General features: G+C 38.0%; 1 pseudogene; it reads right to left on the bottom strand.

The window, feature by feature from the left end:
• Window positions 1-4,271: 4,271 nt before the first annotated feature.
• LOC122142385 lies at window positions 4,272-19,672 on the bottom strand (annotated as a pseudogene).
• Between the last annotated feature and the right edge of the window lie 639 nt (window positions 19,673-20,311).

The following is a 20,311-nucleotide window of genomic DNA, read 5'->3' as shown; positions in this document are numbered from 1 at the left end:
ATTGTAAGTTGTAGTGGTTGTCACTGTAGTAGTTGTGTAGAGCTAGCAGTAGATGTTTTCTGTTGTTGTAGATAGTGGCATTACAGTAGTAGTAGTAGTAGGTATTGTAGGAGTTGTGGTTGTCACTGTAGTAGTTGTAGAGCTAGCAGTAGATGTTTCTGTTGTTGTAGATGGTGGCATTACAGTAGTAGTAGTAGTAGGTATTTGTAGGAGTTGTGGTTGTCACTGTAGTAGTTTGTAGAAGCTAGCAGTAGATGTTTCTGTTGTTGTAGATTGGCGGCATTACAGTAGTAGTGGTAGTAGGTATTGTGGAAGTTGGTGGTTGTCACTGTAGTAGTTGTAGAGCTAGCAGGTAGATGTTTTTGTTGTTGTAGATGGCGGCGTTTACAGTAGTTAGTGGTAGTAGGTATTGTGGGGTGTTGTGGTCGTCACTGTAGTAGTTGTAGAGCTACCAGTAGATGTTTCTGTTGTTTGTAGATGGCGGTGTTACAGTAGTAGTGGTAGTAGGTATTGTGGGTGTTGTGGTCGTCACTGTAGTAGTTGTAGAGCTAGCAGTAGATGTTTCTGTTGTTGTAGATGGGCGGCATTACAGTAGTAGTGGTAGTAGGTATTGTAGGAGTTGTGGTTGTCACTGTAGTAGTTGTAGAGCTAGCAGTAGATGTTTCTGTTGTTGTAGATGGCGGCGTTACAGTAGTAGTGGTAGTAGGTATTGTGGGTGTTGTGGTCGTCACTGCTGTAGTAGTTTGTAGAGCTACCAGTAGATGTTCCTGGTGTTGTAGATGGTGGTGTTACAGTTGTAATGGTAGTAGGTATTGTAGGAGTTGTGGTTGACACTGTAGTAGTTGTAGTGCTAGCAGTAGATGTCTCTGTTATTGTAGATGGCGGCATTACAGTAGTAGTACTAGTAGGTATTGTAGTTGTAGTGGTTGGAATGCAACATAAACGTATAAGGATGATTATGGCATACTTTATTTGAATTTTTCTTTGTTTGAACATATCAGTCCATATGATTTATTTGCACCACACTTTTTTTGACCATGGTTCCAATCCAAGCCTGTGAAGTTTTTTTTATCATTATAATTTGTCATGCATTCAATGTCGAATGGGCTTTCACAGGATATTTTCTGTGATTTTCCACAATTCACTGATGGATTCAAATTCCTCCGATTTGACATCTGGGCTGGGGTTGGCTATGTGTCCAAACCACTCTGACCACCTCACACCATGGTGTTGTAGATGTTTGTAAATGGGTGTTTTCTGTTGTTGTAGATGGCGGTGTTACAGTTGTAATGGTAGTAGGTATTGTAGGAGTTGTGGTTGTCACTGTAGTAGTCGAAGAGCTAGCAGTAGATGTTTCTGTTGTTGTAGATGGTGGTGTTACAGTAGTAGTGGTAGTAGGTATTGTGGGAGTTGTGGTTGTCACTGTAGTAGTTGTAGAGCTAGCAGTAGATGTCTCTGTTGTTGTAGATGGCGGCATTACAGTAGTAGTGGTAGTAGGTATTGTAGGAGTTGTGGTTGTCACTGTAGTAGTTGTAGAGCTAGCAGTAGATGTCTCTGTTGTTGTAGATGGCGGAATTACAGTAGTAGTGGAAGTAGGTAATGTGGGAGTTGTGGTTGACACTGTAGTAGTTGTAGAGCTAGCAATAGATGTCTCTGTTGTTGTAGATTGCGGAATTACAGTAGTAGTGTAGATATTGTAGTAGTTGTAGAGCTAGCAGTAGATGTCTCTGTTGTTGTAGATGGCGGCATTACAGTAGTAGTGGTAGTAGGTATTGTAGGAGTTTGTGGTTGTCACTGTAGTAGTTGTAGAGCTAGCAGTAGATGTCTCTGTTGTTGTAGATGGCGGAATTACAGTAGTAGTACTAGTAGGGTGTTGTAGTTGTAGTGGTTGGAATGCAACATACACGTATTAGATGATTATGGGCATACTTTATTTGAATTTTCTTTGTTAAAACATATCAGTCCATATGATTTATCGCACCACACTTTTTGACCATGGTTCCAGTCCATGCCTGTGAAGTTTTTATCATTATAATTTGTCATGCATTCAATGTCGAATGGGTTCTCACAGGATATTTTCTGTGATTTTTTCCACAATTCACCGATGGATTCAAATTCCTTTGATTTTGACATCTGGGCTGGGTTGGCTATTGTCAAACCACTCGGACCACTCACACCATGGTGTTTGTAGATGTTGTAAATGGTGTTTCTGTTGTTTGTAGATGGCGATGTTACAGTCGTAGTGGTTAGTAGGTATTGTAGGAGTTGTGGTTGTCACTGGTAGTAGTTGTAGAGCTAGCAGTAGATGTCTCTGTTGTTGTAGATGGCGGTGTTACAGTCGTAGTGGAAGTAGGTAATGTGGGAGTTGTGGTTGTCACTGGTAGTAGTTGTAGAGCTAGCAGTAGATGTCTCTGTTATTGTAGATGGCGGCATTACAGTAGTAGTACTAGTAGGTATTGTAGTTGTAGTGGTTGGAATGCAACATACACGTATTAGATGATTATGGCATACTTTATTTGAATTTTTCTTTGTTTGAACATATCAGTCCATATGATTTATTGCACCACACTTTTTGACCATGGTTCCAGTCCAGACCTGTGAAGTTTTTATCATTATAATTTGTCATGCATTTCAATGTCGAATGGGCTCTCACAGGATATTTTTTGTGATTTCCACAATTCACTGATGGATTCAAATTCCTTTGATTTGACATCTGGGTTGGGGTTGGCTATTGTCAAACCACTCTGACCACTCACACCATGGTGTTGTAGTTGTTGTAAATGGTGTTTCTGTTGTTGTAGATGGCGGTGTTACAGTCATAGTGGTAGTAGGCATTGTAGGAGTTGTGGTGTCACTGTAGTAGTTGTAGAGCTAGCAGTAGATGTTTCTGTTGTTGTAGGTGGTGGTGTTACAGTAGTAGTTGGTAGTAGATATTGTAGGAGTTGTGGTTGACACTGTAGTAGTTTGTTGTAGAGCTAGCAGTAGATGTTTTCTGTTGTTGTAGATGGTGGTGTTACAGTAGTAGTGGTTGTAGATATTGTAGTAGTTGTAGAGCTAGCAGTAGATGTCTCTGTTGTTGTAGATGGCGGAATTACAGTAGTAGTACTAGTAGGTATTGTAGTTGTAGTGGTTGGAATGCAACATACACACGTATTAGATGATTATGGCATACTTTATTTGAATTTTCTTTGTTTTGAACATATCAGTCCATATGATTTATCGCACCACACTTTCTTGACCATGGTTCCAGTCCACGCCTGTGAAGTTTTTATCATTATAATTTGTCATGCATTCAATGTCGAATGGGCTCTCACAGGATATTTTCTGTGATTTCCACAGTTCACTGATGGATTCAAATTCCTTCGATTTGACATCTGGGTTTGGGTTGGCTATTGTCAAACCACTGTGACCACTCACACCCATGGTGTTGTAGTTGTTGTAAATGGTGTTTCTGTTGTTGTAGATGGTGGTGTTACAGTAGTAGTGGTAGTAGGTATTGTGGGAGTTGTGGTTGTCACTGTAGTAGTTTGTAGAGCTAGCAGTAGATGTCTCTGTTGTTGTAGATGGCGGCATTACAGTAGTAGTGGTAGTAGGTATTGTAGGAGTTTGTGGTTGTCACTGTAGTAGTTGTAGAGCTAGCAGTAGATGTCCTCTGTTGTTGTAGATGGCGGAATTACAGTAGTAGTGGAAGTAGGTAATGTGGGAGTTGTGGTTGACACTGTAGTAGTTGTAGAGGCTTAGCAATAGATGTCTCTGTTGTTGTAGATTGCGGAATTACAGTAGTAGTTGTAGATATTGTAGTAGTTGTAGAGCTAGCAGTAGATGTCTCTGTTTTTGTAGATGGCGGCTTACAGTTGTAATGGTAGTAGGTATTGTAGGAGTTGTGGTTGACACTGTAGTAGTTGTAGAGCTAGCAGTAGATGTCTCTGTTGTTGTAGATGGCGGAATTACAGTAGTAGTACTAGTAGGTGTTGTAGTTGTAGTGGTTGGAATGCAACATACCACGTATTAGATGATTATGGCATACTTTATTTGAATTTTCTTTGTTAAAAAACATATCAGTCCATATGATTTATCGCACCACACTTTTTGACCATGGTTTCCAGTCCATGCCTGTGAAGTTTTTTATCATTATAATTGTCATGCATTCAATGTCGAATGGGTTCTCACAGGATATTTTCTGTGATTTCCACAATTCACCGATGGATTCAAATTCCTTTGATTTGACATCTGGGCTGGGTTGGGCTATTGTCAAACCACCATCGGACCACTCACACCATGGTGTTGTAGATGTTGTAAATGGTGTTTCTGTTGTTGTAGATGGCGATGTTACAGTCGTAGTGGTAGTAGGTATTGTAGGAGTTGTGGTTGTCACTGTAGTAGTTGTAGAGCTAGCAGTAGATGTCTCTGTTGTTGTAGATGGCGGTGTTACAGTCGTAGTGGAAGTAGGTAATGTGGGAGTTGTGGTTGTCACTGTAGTAGTTGTAGAGCTAGCAGTAGATGTCTCTGTTATTGTAGATGGCGGCATTACAGTAGTAGTACTAGTAGGGTATTGTAGTTGTAGTGGTTGGAATGCAACATACACGTATTAGATGGATTATGGCATACTTTATTTGAATTTTCTTTGTTTGAACATATCAGTCCATATGATTTATCGCACCACACTTTTTGACCATGGTTCCAGTCCATGCCTGTGAAGTTTTTATCATTATAATTTGTCATGCATTCAATGTCGAATGGGCTCTCACAGGATATTTTCTGTGATTTCCACAATTCACTGATGGATTCAAATTCCTTCGATTTGACATCTGGGCTGGGTTGGCTATTGTCAAACCACTCTGACCACTCACACCATGGTGTTGTAGATGTTGTAAATGGTGTTTCTGTTGTTTGTAGATGGCGGTGTTACAGTCGTAGTGGTAGTAGGTATTGTTAGTAGTTGTGGTTGTCACTGTAGTAGTTGTAGAGCTAGCAGTAGATGTTTCTGTTGTTGTAGATGGTGGTGTTTTACAGTAGTAGTGGTAGTAGGTATTGTAGGAGTTGTAGTTGTCACTGTAGTAGTTGTAGAGCTAGCAGTAGATGTCTCTGTTGTTGTAGATGGCGGCATTACAGTAGTAGTACTAGTAGGTATTGTAGTTGTAGTGGTTGGAATGCAACATACACGTATTAGATGATTATGGCATACTTTATATGAATTTTTTCTTTGTTTGAACATATCAGTCCATATGATTTATTGCACCACACTTTTTGACCATGGTTCCAGTCCACGCCTGTGAAGTTTTTATCATTATAATTTGTCATGCATTCAATGTCGAATGGGATCTCACAGGATATTTTCTGTGATTTCCACAATTCACTGATGGATTCAAATTCCTTTCGATTTGACATCTGGGCTGGGTTGGCTATTGTCAAACCACTCTGACCACTCACACCATGGTGTTGTAGATGTTGTAAATGGTGTTTTCTGTTGTTGTAGATGGCGGTGTTACAGTCGTAGTGGTAGTAGGTATTGTAGGAGTTGTGGTTGACACTGTAGTTGTTGTAGAGCTGGCAGTAGATGTTCCTGTTGTTGTAGATGGTGGTGTTACAGTTGTAATGGTAGTAGGTATTGTAGGAGTTGTGGTTGACACTGTAGTAGTTGTAGAGCTAGCAGTAGATGATCCTGTTGTTGTAGATGGTGGTGTGACAGGATAGTAGTTGTAGATATTGTAGTAGTTGTAGAGCTAGCAGTAGATGTCTCTGTTGTGTAGATGGTGGTGTTACAGTAGTAGTAGTAGTAGTAGGTATTGTAGGAGTTGTGGTTGTCACTGTAGTAGTTGTAGAGCTAGCAGTAGATGTCTCTGTTGTTTGTAGATGGCGGCATTACAGTAGTAGTGGTAGTAGTATTGTAGGAGTTGTGGTTGTCACTGTAGTAGTTGTAGAGCTAGCAGTAGATGTCTCTGTTGTTTGTAGATGGTGGAATTACAGTAGTAGTGGTAGTAGGTATTGTAGTTGTAGTGGTTGGAATGCAACATACACGTATAAGATGATTATGGCATACTTTATTTGAATTTTCTTTGTTTGAACATAGCAGTCCATACGATTTATCGCACCACACTTTTTGACCATGGTTCCAGTCTATGCCTGTGAAGTTTTTATCATTATAATTTGTCATGCATTCAATGTCGAATGGGCTCTCACAGGATATTTTCTGTGATTTCCACAATTCACTGATGGATTCAAATTCCATTGATTTGACATCTGGGCTGGGTTGGCTATTGTCAAACCACTCTGACCACTCACACCATGGTGTTGTAGTTGTTGTAAATGGTGTTTCTGTTGTTGTAGATGGCGGTGTTTACAGTAGTAGTGGTAGTAGGTATTGTAGGAGTTGTGGTTGTCACTGTAGTAGTTGTAGAGCTAGCAGTAGATGCTTCTGTTGTTGTAGATGGTGGTGTTACAGTAGTAGTAGTAGTAGTAGGTATTGTAGGAGTGGTTGTTGTCACTGTGTAGTAGTTGTAGATGTTGGTGTTACAGTACTTGTTGTTACATTGTCCAAACAATTAGTTTCTTTTATTTCAATTATTTCCCCATTTTCTTTACATACAGCTTTGGAGCATATTCCATTCTCATATGTGTGGTACACGGTTGATCCAGCAGAGTATTGCATATTGTTATAGATACAGTTACATTTTTTAACACAAGTCATGGTTTCATCCGATAAGTATGGAGTATCTGGAGGGCACTTAGGATAACATCCTAGACAAATAATTAAAGAATTAAAGGAAGTTAAAAAGAAATATTTTATTAACAGACTAGATTTAGTTTTGATTTAGTATTGTATGGTGTGAAATGTACAAATTATGGAAATAGGATTGGTGCATCATGATTTTTCTCATGAAACAAATGTCAACCATTGAAACTTGCACTTAAATTTAAGGCAAACAGTATATGTATGGTAAATAGTAAAACACACAAATAGGGTCTTTAAAGTATAATTTGACGTGAACAAGTTAGCAAAACATGTCCAGAGTATTAAAAAAATCTGCCTAACCTTCAAGCAAAGGAATTTGATCAGAGCAAGTTCCTGAGGGGTTTTTGCAGGTTTTTTCAGGCAGGGTGGTCCACAGGGTTTATAATGCCAATCACATTCTTCTGGAGGGTTGTAGTAGTCACAGAATAAAGCTGCAAAAACAACCACTTGAGTCAGGACAATTAAAAAACATTTACAGTAGACATCAAATCATCAAAGTTTATTTAAATTTTTTAGAAGAGTAAAATAACACTTACATATAGTGTGTTGTGTATGTTTAAAGGCAATGGCAAAATATTCACTGCGACATTCAGCAGCGTAAGCTGCCACTGCAGTACAGAAACACCGCCATGTCACACAAACCCCCTTCTTACGACATTCAGCAGCGTAAGCTGCCACTGCAGAACAAAAACAAAAAATATTAAACAACATCCACAATTATATTCATCCCAAACACAATCATAAAAATATTTTCCATAATCTTCCTCAAGGCAAAGAAACAGAACATTTCATAGATTCTATCATGTCATATAGTAGATATATCATGTTGAATTAAGTCTGTTAGTAGATATATCATGTTGAATTAAGTTGGGTAGTTCCCTCAAAAACACCCATTCTGTCATCACTCACCCTCATAAGAAACCTGTATACTATCTTTCTGCTACAGAACACACAAGATGATTTATTGAACAATGTTTCAACTGTTTTTGTACATAAAAAGAATGTCTTAGGGGTCCACTGAACCCCACCAATTTGAACTGTATGGGCTGGGGGAAAAATCACATAAATATTTTTTTCAAAATATCTGCTTTTGTGTTCAAAGAAGAAAGATATGTAATGAGTAAATGATGACAGAATTGTGGGCTAATCCCTTCAATAACAAATAAAATTTTTTTTAATGTTTTTATTTATTTATGAAACAAATAATTTCTCATGTACAGACAAAGATATAAGCAGAAGGTACAAATTTGGCTTATTATTGTTCTAAATGTTTTAAAGGTTAAGTGTAATTTCTGTGCCTCTAGTGTCACCAAAAAGCATTGTAAAAATAAAGATTATTTTTAAAAAAAACAGTTTTTCCTGTTTAAAACATACTTTTTCTGCCAGTGGGTCAGTTGAAAGTATGTGAACTTAAAAAAAAAAATTACACATCACATGTAACTACTGTAGAACATAGTTTATACTGTTTACTTACAAGTGCATGGCAATCTTTAAAGACATCACTTCTTATGATGTTGCATCGTTTTTCAGCCCAGACACTCCGATGTAGATTTTCTTTACAAAAGTCTATCATGTTTGTCAAATCTGGGCAGTCGGGATTCACCTTCCAGCTATTTCCAAAATCTTCTGGATCCGTCACCACCACTTCTCCATTGTGCTTCATAAAGTCATTGTTTGCATTACCGTCAAACATTAAACAAAGTCCACAAACATTAACCTGCAAAAGATATCAAGGGGTTGTTTAGGTGAGTAGATGAACAAAGGGTAAAGTGATTGCGAGTTTGTGTCTGAATGGGTGTACCTTTAAAGAATGCATACCTTAAATTTGGGATCGAGTTGAAGCATTAAACTTGTTTTATTGTCCCAGATTAAGTTCAAAAGATCTTTGACTTCTGTGACAATATATATCCCAGCATAATGGATCTCATATTGGTAATCAGTGCCATTGCTGTCAACAACTTTGACTCCATCCTCTGATAAAAGTATCTCATATCTCTGCAGGATTTGATCAGTGAGTATCAAAACACTCTATAACTCCAATATATGTAACTGGATATCTCTCTCTTATGACATTGTTGCAAGGTCACATATTTTGCATTAGAATAAATGTCTATCCTCCTTACATATATGTATACATTAGTGATATGCATGTTACACACTTTTACACATTTTCTTGTACTACATCTATGCTTAGTTTGAGCTTTGAAATAACCTCACCCCAAATTCGAGACTGATAGACTTGCAGATGGTGTTGGTGGTCTCACAGAATTTGTTCTGTGTGACAAGGCTGAAGGAGAGAGTCTGGTCCATATTGCAATTATCCAAGTGAATTCACAAAAAATAAAATACAATTTAGCAAATAAATATACACATAGAGGTGAATTCACTAAACAGTTGCAATACTTTTGCAAGTTGAAATACATGTTAACTGCATTCTTTGTTTTTGTTTTCTTTTACTTTTTCTTACTTTTCTTATACTGTTGCTTTATCTGAAATTTTGAATCATTGAGTTGTTGGCTCAAGAACAGCTGCAATCATATCAGGTCAGTTTGCAAATAAATCATTTTGTGCAATTTGTTAATCAATTCAATAGATTTATTGAAAAGAATCGGCTTGTGTCAGAATGGGTACTGATTTCTTCGGTTCAAAATAATCAAGAACAATATGGGTTTAATTAAATGTAGTTAAATAAAAAGTATGATATTATTCTTTGGAATGCAGTAAAAGTAAGAGTTTAAAATACAAAATAAAACATACAGATACTTTACAAATGTATTGAAGTTTAGTAACAAAATAAAAAAATACTTAGTTACTGTCCACCAATAAGTGACACAGACATGGAAAAACATACATGGGCTATATGGTGTGTTCGCATTCTCTGTAGAGGGAGTATCTCCTGCCATCAAAAAGTCCTGAAATGACCTTCACCGTAGATGGTACAGGTGCCGTAGCACGCTTTTTTCAGTACAAGTCCACATCCCATTTGTGCATGTGCTGAAATATTAAACATACAAATTATTACAATACGGTTCTCAATGTTAGAGGGTCTGGAAATCCCTGTTTCAGCATCAGTGAATGACTCAAAAAAAAGATTCATTCATTTTGCTGAATGAGACTCAAAGGTCAGAGTCGGTAAAATTATCTGAACTTCCCCCTCTGAAATTCAATGACGTCAAGGCTGTAATGTGATCCAAGTGACACATGATCAAAGTTAGCCGTTTACGCTTTCTCCAATAGTAAGTAATACAGACCCTCTCATCACCATATAGTAGGATAATCTCTGGCCTGACCTCGGCAGCTGGTCTCGTTTTGCTCTCGCGGTACTTTGATGGCACATTTGATCCTAAAGTGACTGCAGCCCGGATCAAAGGCTGCGTTCCACTCCACTTTTAGACCAAGAGGGGGCCCTCACACAGCCTGAAAAGTGAAGCTGTGTGCTCTTTGATCGCCCCTTGGTGGCTGGCTGCAGTACAGGTCATAAACCCCACCCTCTACATGTAAACAAATGGGACTTCAAAATAGAAAAAAAATTTATTACACTTCCAATACAATTTTCGGAAAGACGGTTTTGGTAATTTAAGGTAGTTGTTATTATGCTGATATATGCTCAATCGTTGTTTTTGTGATAAGTTTGATTTTAGCTAGTAATTGATGCTATAAAAACAGTGCTTGTTGTTATGGTTGATTGGGTCTGCGGGAGTTTGGGCAGGAGTTTGATACCACGGCTCCACCTTACGACACTACTGCACGGACTCTGGCTCCAAATGATGTCATTTACTCAAGATGGCAGCAGCTATACTGAGATGCTTTGGCTTCACTTTTCTATAGTGCAAGGAAGTTGTGATGCGTCGTCCATCTATTTATACAGTGTATGTTTTAGACATGCACTCGCAAACTTCCCTAAGCACTTCCCCTCATTATACTGCCATTTTGAAGTGTGTTCCACTTTGTGAAGTGGACGAGGGAGGTTTATATAGACATACCTTCAAACCCTTGATTTTGACCGAGTGAGCAAATCTGCTTCATGTGCACACTTCAGGCACTCCATAGACCACAATGCAACATGATTATGACATCATCGCAGATCACGTTTAATTTATCCCCACCTCAAACAATATATAAATTTTTAATATTTATAAACACCTACATATAGAATGCTGCATCAAACTAATTTGTCAGGGAAAAAAAGGTAAATAAGAACCCAAATCCACAGCGGATTCTAAGTGATCAAGGGGTTATGACTTTCCAATTCAGCCCAATCCAAGGGTTCCACCAGAAGTGGGCACTCATGCAACGTAATCAATGATGTACATACGAGTAAAAAAGGGAGGGAAAATTGCGAGTGAAGGGCATAAAAAAATTAACTGGAACACAGCCAAAGTTTAAAACAAATTTATAACCAGAATGCATTGCTTTTGTCAAGCGGCAGCCGATCTTTGTGGTGCCGCATCAAGTCAAAAAAGCCCATTGGCTGAGGTGCCTCATGTGATCCAAGTTAGCCCTTAAGCTTTTTCCAAAGGTAAGTACCACAGACCCTTGCATCTCCCAATAATAAGACATTAGGCTTGTTCGAGATGGACTACACTAGCCTGTCACCGGCTGGCGAGAGTAGCCACTTGCAGTCAGGATGGAATTAAAAGTGGAGACATCAAGTCGGACACTTTCTGTTCCTGGTAATGACACTCGCATGGTATTTGCATACGCTATCCCAGAGGAAGTAAAATAAATCCAATTCAGACATTCAGAGACTTTTTCATGAGCAACAGAAACACTTTTTATATACAGTGGGTACGGAAAGTATTCAGACCCCCTTAAATTTTTCACTCTTTGTTATATTACAGCCATTTTTCTAAAATCATTTAAATTCTTTTTTTTCCTCATTAATGTACACACAGCACCCCATATTGACAGAAAAACACAGAATTGTTGACATTTTTGCACATTTATTAAAAAAGAAAAACTGAAATATCAGGTCCTAAGTATTCAGACCCTTTTCTCAGTATTTAGTAGAAGCACCTTTTGATCTAATACAGCCATGAGTCTTTTTGGGAAAGATGCAACAAGTTTTTCACAGCCTGCATTTGGGGATCATCTGCCATTCCTCCTTTTAGATCCTCTCCAGTTCTGTCAGGTTGGATGGTAAACATTGGTGGACAGCCATTTTCAGATTTCTCCAGAGATGCTCAATTGGGTTTTAAGTCAGGGCTCTGGCTGGGCCATTCAAGAACAGTCAACAGAGTTGTTGTGAAGCCACTCCTTCGTTATTTTAGCTGTGTGCTTAGGGTCATTGTCTTGTTGGAAGGTAAACCTTCGGCCCAGTCTGAGGTCCTGTGCACTCTGGAGAAGGTTGGGTTCTTCTTTACCTCTCTCACCAAGGCTCTTCTCCCCCGATAGCTCAGTTTGGAAGGATGGCCAGCTCTAGGAAGGGTTCTGGTCATCCCAAACGTCTTCCATTTAAGGATTATGGAGGCCACTGTGCTCTTAGGAACCTTAAGTGCAGCAGAATTTTTGTAACCTTTTCCAGATCTGTGCCTTGCCACAATTCTGTCTCTGAGCTCTTCAGGCAGTTCCTTTGACCTCATGATTCTCATTTGCTCTGACATGCACTGTGAGCTGTAAGGTCTTATATAGACAGGTGTGTGGCTTTCCTAATCAAGTCCAATCAGTATAATCAAACACAGCTGGACTCAAATGAAGGTGTCGAACCATTTCAAGGATGATCAGAAGAAATGGACAGCACCTGAGTTTAAATATATGAGTGTCACAGCAAAGGGTCTGAAATACTTAGGACCATGTGATATTTCAGTTTTTCTTTTTTAATAAATCTGCAAAAATGTCAACAATTCTGTGTTTTTCTGTAAATATGGGGTGCTGTGTGTACATTAATGGGGAAAAAAGGAACTTTAATGATTTTAGCAAATGGCTGCAATATAACAAAGAGTGAAAAATGTAAGGGGGTCTGAATACTTTCCATACCCACTGTACTGCTTAATACAGCACATTCTGTTCATGTATAAAGTTCAACATTAACATACAGGTGCTGGTCATATAGTTAGAATATCATCAAAAAGTTGATTGATTTCAATAATTCATGCACACAGTTTGGTTGAAATTGTTAAGCTTGCCCTCTTTAACAGTGTGGTTAATTTAAATTTACAGAGCTAACTTCCTATGAAGTTGAAATCAAAATGAACATCAACAACAGTAAAATAGGAGTGCATGCATTTTTGCATGTATAAACCTTAATTAAACTATAATTATTAAACTTATTGACGCTGTTCAGTGAAGCTATGTGAACACAAAATAAACTGCTGCAGACGTGAATGAATATGAATGCGTGGTGAATTTCTATTCCAAATACGATACTTTATTTTGCCCTCCTGACATTAATTACTAAATTACTGTTACTGCAACAATGTTCTAGCAAAACAGTGGTAAAATATCGAAGCTATAATCTTTAATCTTTCTACAGATGCAAAGTTTGTCCAGATCAAGTAAGAGTGTGATGTTTTAACGTGCTGTGAAAATGAAACAACAATAATCTGAGGCCATCGCCGATCTTTGTCAGTTAAATTAAAAATAAATTAATATTTGTATTAGATTACATTGTACCCACACTGGACTAGCATTTTAGATGCAGGGGCCATCTTCTGGTAGGATGTGGGAATTAATTCAGCATGACCCTCACATTGCATTATGGGTTTTTCTCTACCCGTTGTGTGTACATTGGTTATACATTTATTGTTGTGGTGCATTATGGGATTTAATGAGTACACTCAATAATGTCCACTATGGTTTCGGACATGGCTAAATGGCTGTCCCCTCAAATAGTGCCCTACATCCTTTGATTTCACAGGTGTCTGGTCTATTTTCAAGGCAATGTGAGGTGCATCTCAAACATTGATGTTTCACCACGTCACATCTTCTGATATTTGGGCATGATTTTAAACAGTGAAGATGAAAACAGCACAAAAATCCCAACCACTTTTTAACCTAAAATTAAATGAATCGGTGCTGTATTAGATGTTCAATACAACAACTCTGTTAACAACTTGCAGAGAAAATGCAGTTCAGTGTTAAATGACCCTTCAATAATACACTATAAAAACATGGGTTATCTATATAAGGCTCACCAGGTGTTACAGTCCTCTTGAACTTGCTCTCCAGGTGAATAGCTGAGTCCGTTGTGGATACAGGGGCAGTTTTTTCCTCTTCACACACCCACCTTTCCCATCAGCCAGAAGGTCATCTGGACACATACACCCTGATACACACCCTGTACTCACCTACAGACAAAAAAAACCAAGAAATACCAGCATTAGTGCAACATCATATTCTCTGCAAGATTTGCTATTTCAGGTTATCAGTAAACTATATAAATACAAAATAACAAAAAATTGTGTTCTCATCCAACCATCCATTCTAACTCACACAATTGTTGGGGTCTTGTTTCTCACATGTCCTCTGACACTCTGTCCCTTTGCGTCCTTGTTCATAATTTGAGCAGTTGAAGAAGACCATTGGATCCTCACAATCTAAACAACAGATACATGGATGAGGACCAGAAAACTTGCACAATTCATACCAAATGTTGCCGTATCTCAGTGACATCTCAATTTGAATTTGGCAGGTGGAACTGCTGAAGAGGTATTTGCAGCTCACCTTCTTGGCTCCCATGGCCCATGGGGCCAAGGTTACAGGTGCTGTCATTAAAAAAAAGAAGCCATCAACAGTTACAATAATGTTTTATTAATATGAATAATGTGTCAAAAACGTATGCTGAGCTACTATTTTTACCATTTAACTCCATTATTGTAGAATATTCCTGATGGGTCTATGACCTTGTCACCATCATAACAAGGACACTGGTCAGCAGGCACACAGCTGCCTGCTTCGTTGAGGTAAGTACCCTCAGGACAGACACAGCCAAATACAGGTGTGAAGGACATTACCCTTGGCAGGTGCTATCTTGTACACTAAGAGAACGGCATGTGCTGCCACAGCTGGTCACGCCGTAGGAATACTTCATGTTGCCTGAACACTTAGTCACTGTGCAGACAGACAAACACACTTTTGAAGTTTCTTTTTTAGAAAGTGATTCAAACATGTTAATATAGATAATAATGAAGATTTCAAGCCATACATGTAAACAAAAAATACTTATGAAGTTCTCACCACAGGGGTCAGAATCCATCCAGCCCTGGAGAATAATTCCTCTGGCAGCACAGGCGTGGGCATAGTTGGACACGGCCGCACACATACACTTCTTAATATCTGCACATTTGCATGTGTCATAGACACACCACTGCAGAGGATGAAACCAAAATTATAAGAAAGAGGGCTCTTTAAATTTGTATATCATATTTCATTTACCTTATCATTTTGTGCAAAAAAACTCACTTGGTAGTAAATCTCAGAAGATATTTCTGAATGACATGCAGAAAATACTCCATTTGGGTCGGTAAGATGGGAACACCAGTTAATAGCTACCTTCTCTGAATAAAAAAATAAAAACACTCTAGATTTTAATTCTGACAAAAAAGCCATATTTTAACACGACTACAGGGGTTGTCAAATGTGTTCCTCTAGTATCCCAAATAAAACAAATATCAGACTGGGAATTTTTGCATACTAAAAAATAGCCTTTATGTTAATAAAACTGAGTACCTATCTCTGAATGCAGACTACAGGGGTTGTCAAATGTGTTTTCAAGATTTGGACAACTGTTTTGGTTTTTCCAAGAGTTGACAAAGGGTATTGGTGTGCCCTCTGTGATGCCCGACTCTATTCTGAAGTCATCTAATTGGACATCATTATAGTTTCCACACAGACCTAAAAGAAGCAAGATATAGAATTAAAAGTATGCCTGTAATTTATTCACTGATACATTTTTTAAATGTCCTTTCTTAACCCTTTAACGTGTACAATCACACCCGGTGTGATCATTCTTGGCTGGTCCCTGAAGCGTACGATCCACTGATCTATATTATATAGTATAATTATTATTATTACATTATATTACAATATTATATTATAGATCAGTGGTACGATCACACCGGTGTGATTAGAAATTTGCTAATGTGTCGTCATCATGACGGAAATAGAGATTGCTAATGTGTCGTCATCATGACGTATTCACCGTGGTAAACGCAAAGCATTTGGGGAAACCGCGGCACAAACATAACGCGCCAGACTTCTATGCATGGAGGGAAGAACGCTGTTATAAACTGGAATAGTCGTTCTCACGATAGAAGTGGCGTAAAGCTTAAGAACGGAATATCCTTTTAATCGTTTTCCAGCGTGGAAAAAATAATAGTACGATACATGTTTCAGAGGTGACAAAAAGTTGACGAATGGCATGGATAACGTTAGCAGCAGTAAGGACGCCCAAGATTACCTTCGATAACACTCCACACGATGGTGTGTTTCAAAACATTTTCACAAAGGTAAGTTACAATTACTCTCTATAAATGTTATGTTGTGGGCAAATAACCAGTGTGTTTTGTTTGACTCAACCAGACCATTAGATTTGACGTTAGGCCAATGTTAACTGTTAAGTAGCATGAAATGGCTAGAAGATGAGCTTAAGTTACCAATGTACAAAAGCGTAACGTTAATCAGTTTTAAATGGTGTACATCTAGGCTACATAGCAATTTATTTGGTGACTGTGTTTGCAGGCAAACCTGCCCTATGAAATGTTGGAGTGTGATCCTGACTGGACCCCTTCTCTGTACCTCGGCCATACTGAGGTCAAAGCTACGAACACAGACCGGTTCAAGACTTTTTGGAGAATTCTATACCATGCTCACATCTAATATGTAAATGTTTATTGTTTTCCAAAGATTTTGTAATGTCTCTTCTCACATGTAATGATTTTAGCCATGTCTGTAAATAAAATACACAAAGACTGAATGAAATTATGCCTCCTTTATCTGTATTAAGGAATAATTGTGCAAAATCAGTGTTCTTTGGTTGCAAACACAAGTACATAACTTAAATAGTAGTAACAATCCAACTTATTTCAGTTTCTTACATATTAAACATGTAAATACATTTAAATGAATACATTTACATTATAAAAAGTCCATAGAAAACTTCGTGTGTATGCACTAACACTTAGTATCGTGTAGTTGTAAATATATGGGTGCTGGAAGTTGGGCAAACAGTTTGACGGTCCCCCTGACCAGTCGCTCTGCTCGTAAGGATCCAGTCCTTTGATTCCCTTTTTTCTTCGTCATATCTCGTCTTTGCATTAGGATTTAGTTTTAGGCGGTATGGTCCGACAATGTTTTCTTTAGTCCGCTGCATTTTGTACGATTATATTCTGTTTTTTCACGCTAATTTTTCATTATTTTCATGCCAAGAACACCAGCCTGCTATGGCCAGCCCAGGTAAACTGGCCAAACATACCCATAATTCTTTGCGTTCTGATGACGTTTGCCGGCCAGTTGGTCACATGTCTTAGCGATCTCTATTTAAATCCGCTTTTCTCGCTTTGGCTGGCACAGGCCAGATCGGACATGCTGAGTGGCTTGTCATATTTATCACAAATATTCAGTGTTTTCAACCATATAATGCTTGATTTAAGTTTCAGACATTTAAATACACATAAGTACCAGCAAAACCATACATTTACAAATTGCAAAATACACGCTGATGGTCTATGGAAATGGCAATAAATGATCCTTACAAATATAATCTGACGACATGTTTTATTGATATCATATACAGATTGTGTAGGTAACTATAAAGTTTATACTTCTGCTCTTCTCCCAGTTTACCGAGACCTACTTTAACGTGTTTCGGCAGGAGAGGATGAATTTGCGTGCTGTAAATTCCACGGCTCGGATTCTGCGCGAACTAACATGGCGGCGGCCCATCACCTCATATAGATCAACTAACACGGACAATATAAAAATTGTTTTTGGTTAAACAACCAAATATATTGACTTGACACATATTTCAGAATCGGAATATCAGATATTTCATAATATAGTGAGCATGTTTGTGAATATTTTGAATAAAACAGCGAAATAACGAATAAAAGCGATCCATAGTGTCATACAGATCTGTTGTGTGGCTGCGTTGTGGTCACATGACAAGCATGACGTTCACGATGGAAACAATCAAGGCGGTAAGTTCTAAAATAACGTTCGCCTTAAAAACTCACCCCGGGGGCTCAGTCTAGAATATTTTAATATTTTAATCTCACGTGCGAAAGGGTTAAAAGGGATCACACACACACACACACACACACACACACACACACACACACACGCACACACACACAGTAGTATATATATATATACGATATATGATATACTACTCTCTAATAGTAGAGTGTATATGATATATATATATAATAAATGAAATTTAAATTAAATTTAATTTATGCATTTAGGCAGACGCTTTTATCCATCATATATATATATATATATATATATATATATATATATATATCTATATATATTATTATATAGATAGATCGATAGCAGATAGGGGGATAAGATAGGATAGATAGCTAAGATTGCAATTGCCTCCATCATGTTATAATTGGATATGATCTGTTGTGATTGGATGTGATTGGTTCACATATTTTAATCACATATTTTGAAAACTCACCACTCATCTTTCCTTTCTCTTCAGTGCTGGCTACAATATACAACTGCATGACTGGAGCCAACTGGATACCTCCAGACGAAGAATCTTCAAATCAGCAATGATGAAAGAGGAGCAGAGGGCTGGAAGATGCTCACAGGACCTGGGGACAATTAAATAGGTGGTTAGGATACAAAAACAGATCATCTAGTCATCAGTGCTTTTTGTTTAATGCTAATAGGGCTATGCTTACAGTATATCTAAATTTATAGAAGAAAAGAAAAAAAGAAAACCTTGCATACTTCTGAAAAATGCTTTAATTATGTTTAATTTAATTTTATTTTATTTTTAACATGCTTATAATAGAGCGATCCAGTTGTTTGACAACCCACCTGTGTTGGCAGGAAGACTTATATAGTCTGTTTCCATTCAGTGTCACAACACCATTGGAGGAAAAAACTAATCGGTGTTATCAACGTAAAACAACAAAAAAAGGAAAGCAAAACATGTTTTGTAATTGCATCTAGAAGGATTTTGCTACAGTTTTTGAGGTAATAAAAGTAAAATGGTAGTGGAGTATACCATAGGTGTAATGGTGCACTATGCTGAAAGCAAGTTGTACCATTTTGAACATAGGACACATTATTGCTGGTGCTCTTAGGAAAAAAAATATGTTGTTATTTTAGAATTGGGAATGAAAAAAAAAAAAACACGGCTAGTAGGAAAAATTAAACCCAGTGCTTACAGTGGTCCCTGAGATGACAAGGGTAACTGGCGGTTAGACATGTGTCTGATTGGCCCAATCACCACTGTGCCAAATTCCCACAACGCAATGCCACTGTCATCAGAGGCTGAAATAAAAAAATTTAAATAAAATATATATATTGTAGGAACCTCCAAATTTATAGTTCATATTATATTCAGGGGGCAGGAACCCTTAAATATTCCCACTTTTCTAATTGTGGGGATCATCTGCTGTACTGCCAGACCTTAGTGGGAATGGTGTAGTCCCACAGTTGCCGCTGAAAAGGAAGGTCTTTCCATCATAAGTGGTGATGTGAGACCCCTCCAAACAACAGAGCAGATTCCGGGCAGTTCCAGGTATGTACAATTCCAGCGTCAGCGGTGCACCACTGACACAATAAGTGGCAGCAGTGTTAGCATTGGGAAATATGTAAGTGGTATTAAAAGTGAATTTAAAATATTTTAAAATGTAAAAAAGTTACCATTTTTGGCAATGCTTGTTTGTAAGACTCTCCTGGAAATGTTGATATACTGTGCTACTCATGCTCACAAGGGCATTTATTCACAGGAACACAGCCACTCTGACCAATGTGCATCTTTCAACCATACCTTTACACAATAATCGTAGGTAAAAATGGCGGTACCATTTTTATTGTGAACATAAATAAAATAAAAAACTGTTCTGATATTACCGATCTGCTTGCCAGCTAATGTACTTACATGACAGCAGGATAAGCCCTTTTGACAAGGAGGAAGCTTCTTTTGGGCAAATAGACCCATGTAGTGGGAAACATTTTAATCTAGTTGCAGAAAAAAGAAAAAAACTCGTTTTGTCATTTTGTAAATCTTTCTCTCACCAACCGGACAGAAAACAGCCATCCAACACAGGCGTGTTCTTTACACCGCTGCTGATTTGCAATCTGGATCGGAGCAGGTGTTCTTACATGGGACTCCCACAACTCCAGATATGTCCATCTTTAGAGGACATGTCTTGCGCTGCCACAGAAACAAAGGATGAACTAGGTATCAAAATCTATTATATTGTACTTTGCCAATATTAAATGTTATGAGAACATAAAATCTATCTATCTAAGGTTCGATTCTCTCAAAGTCTTGCATTCGATGCACCCTCAATTTCAAGACACCACATCTGGGCACTTTCATGTGTCTTTCTGTAGAGCTACTTGTGTTCTTGAGTTATTGGAATGAAACTTCCAGTGGTTAATGATGACGTA

This window comes from Cyprinus carpio, chromosome B25 (genome assembly GCF_018340385.1).
Source record: "Cyprinus carpio isolate SPL01 chromosome B25, ASM1834038v1, whole genome shotgun sequence".
NCBI classification, from domain to species: Eukaryota; Metazoa; Chordata; class Actinopteri; order Cypriniformes; family Cyprinidae; genus Cyprinus; species Cyprinus carpio.
This window is presented reverse-complemented; position numbering and strand designations above follow the sequence as displayed.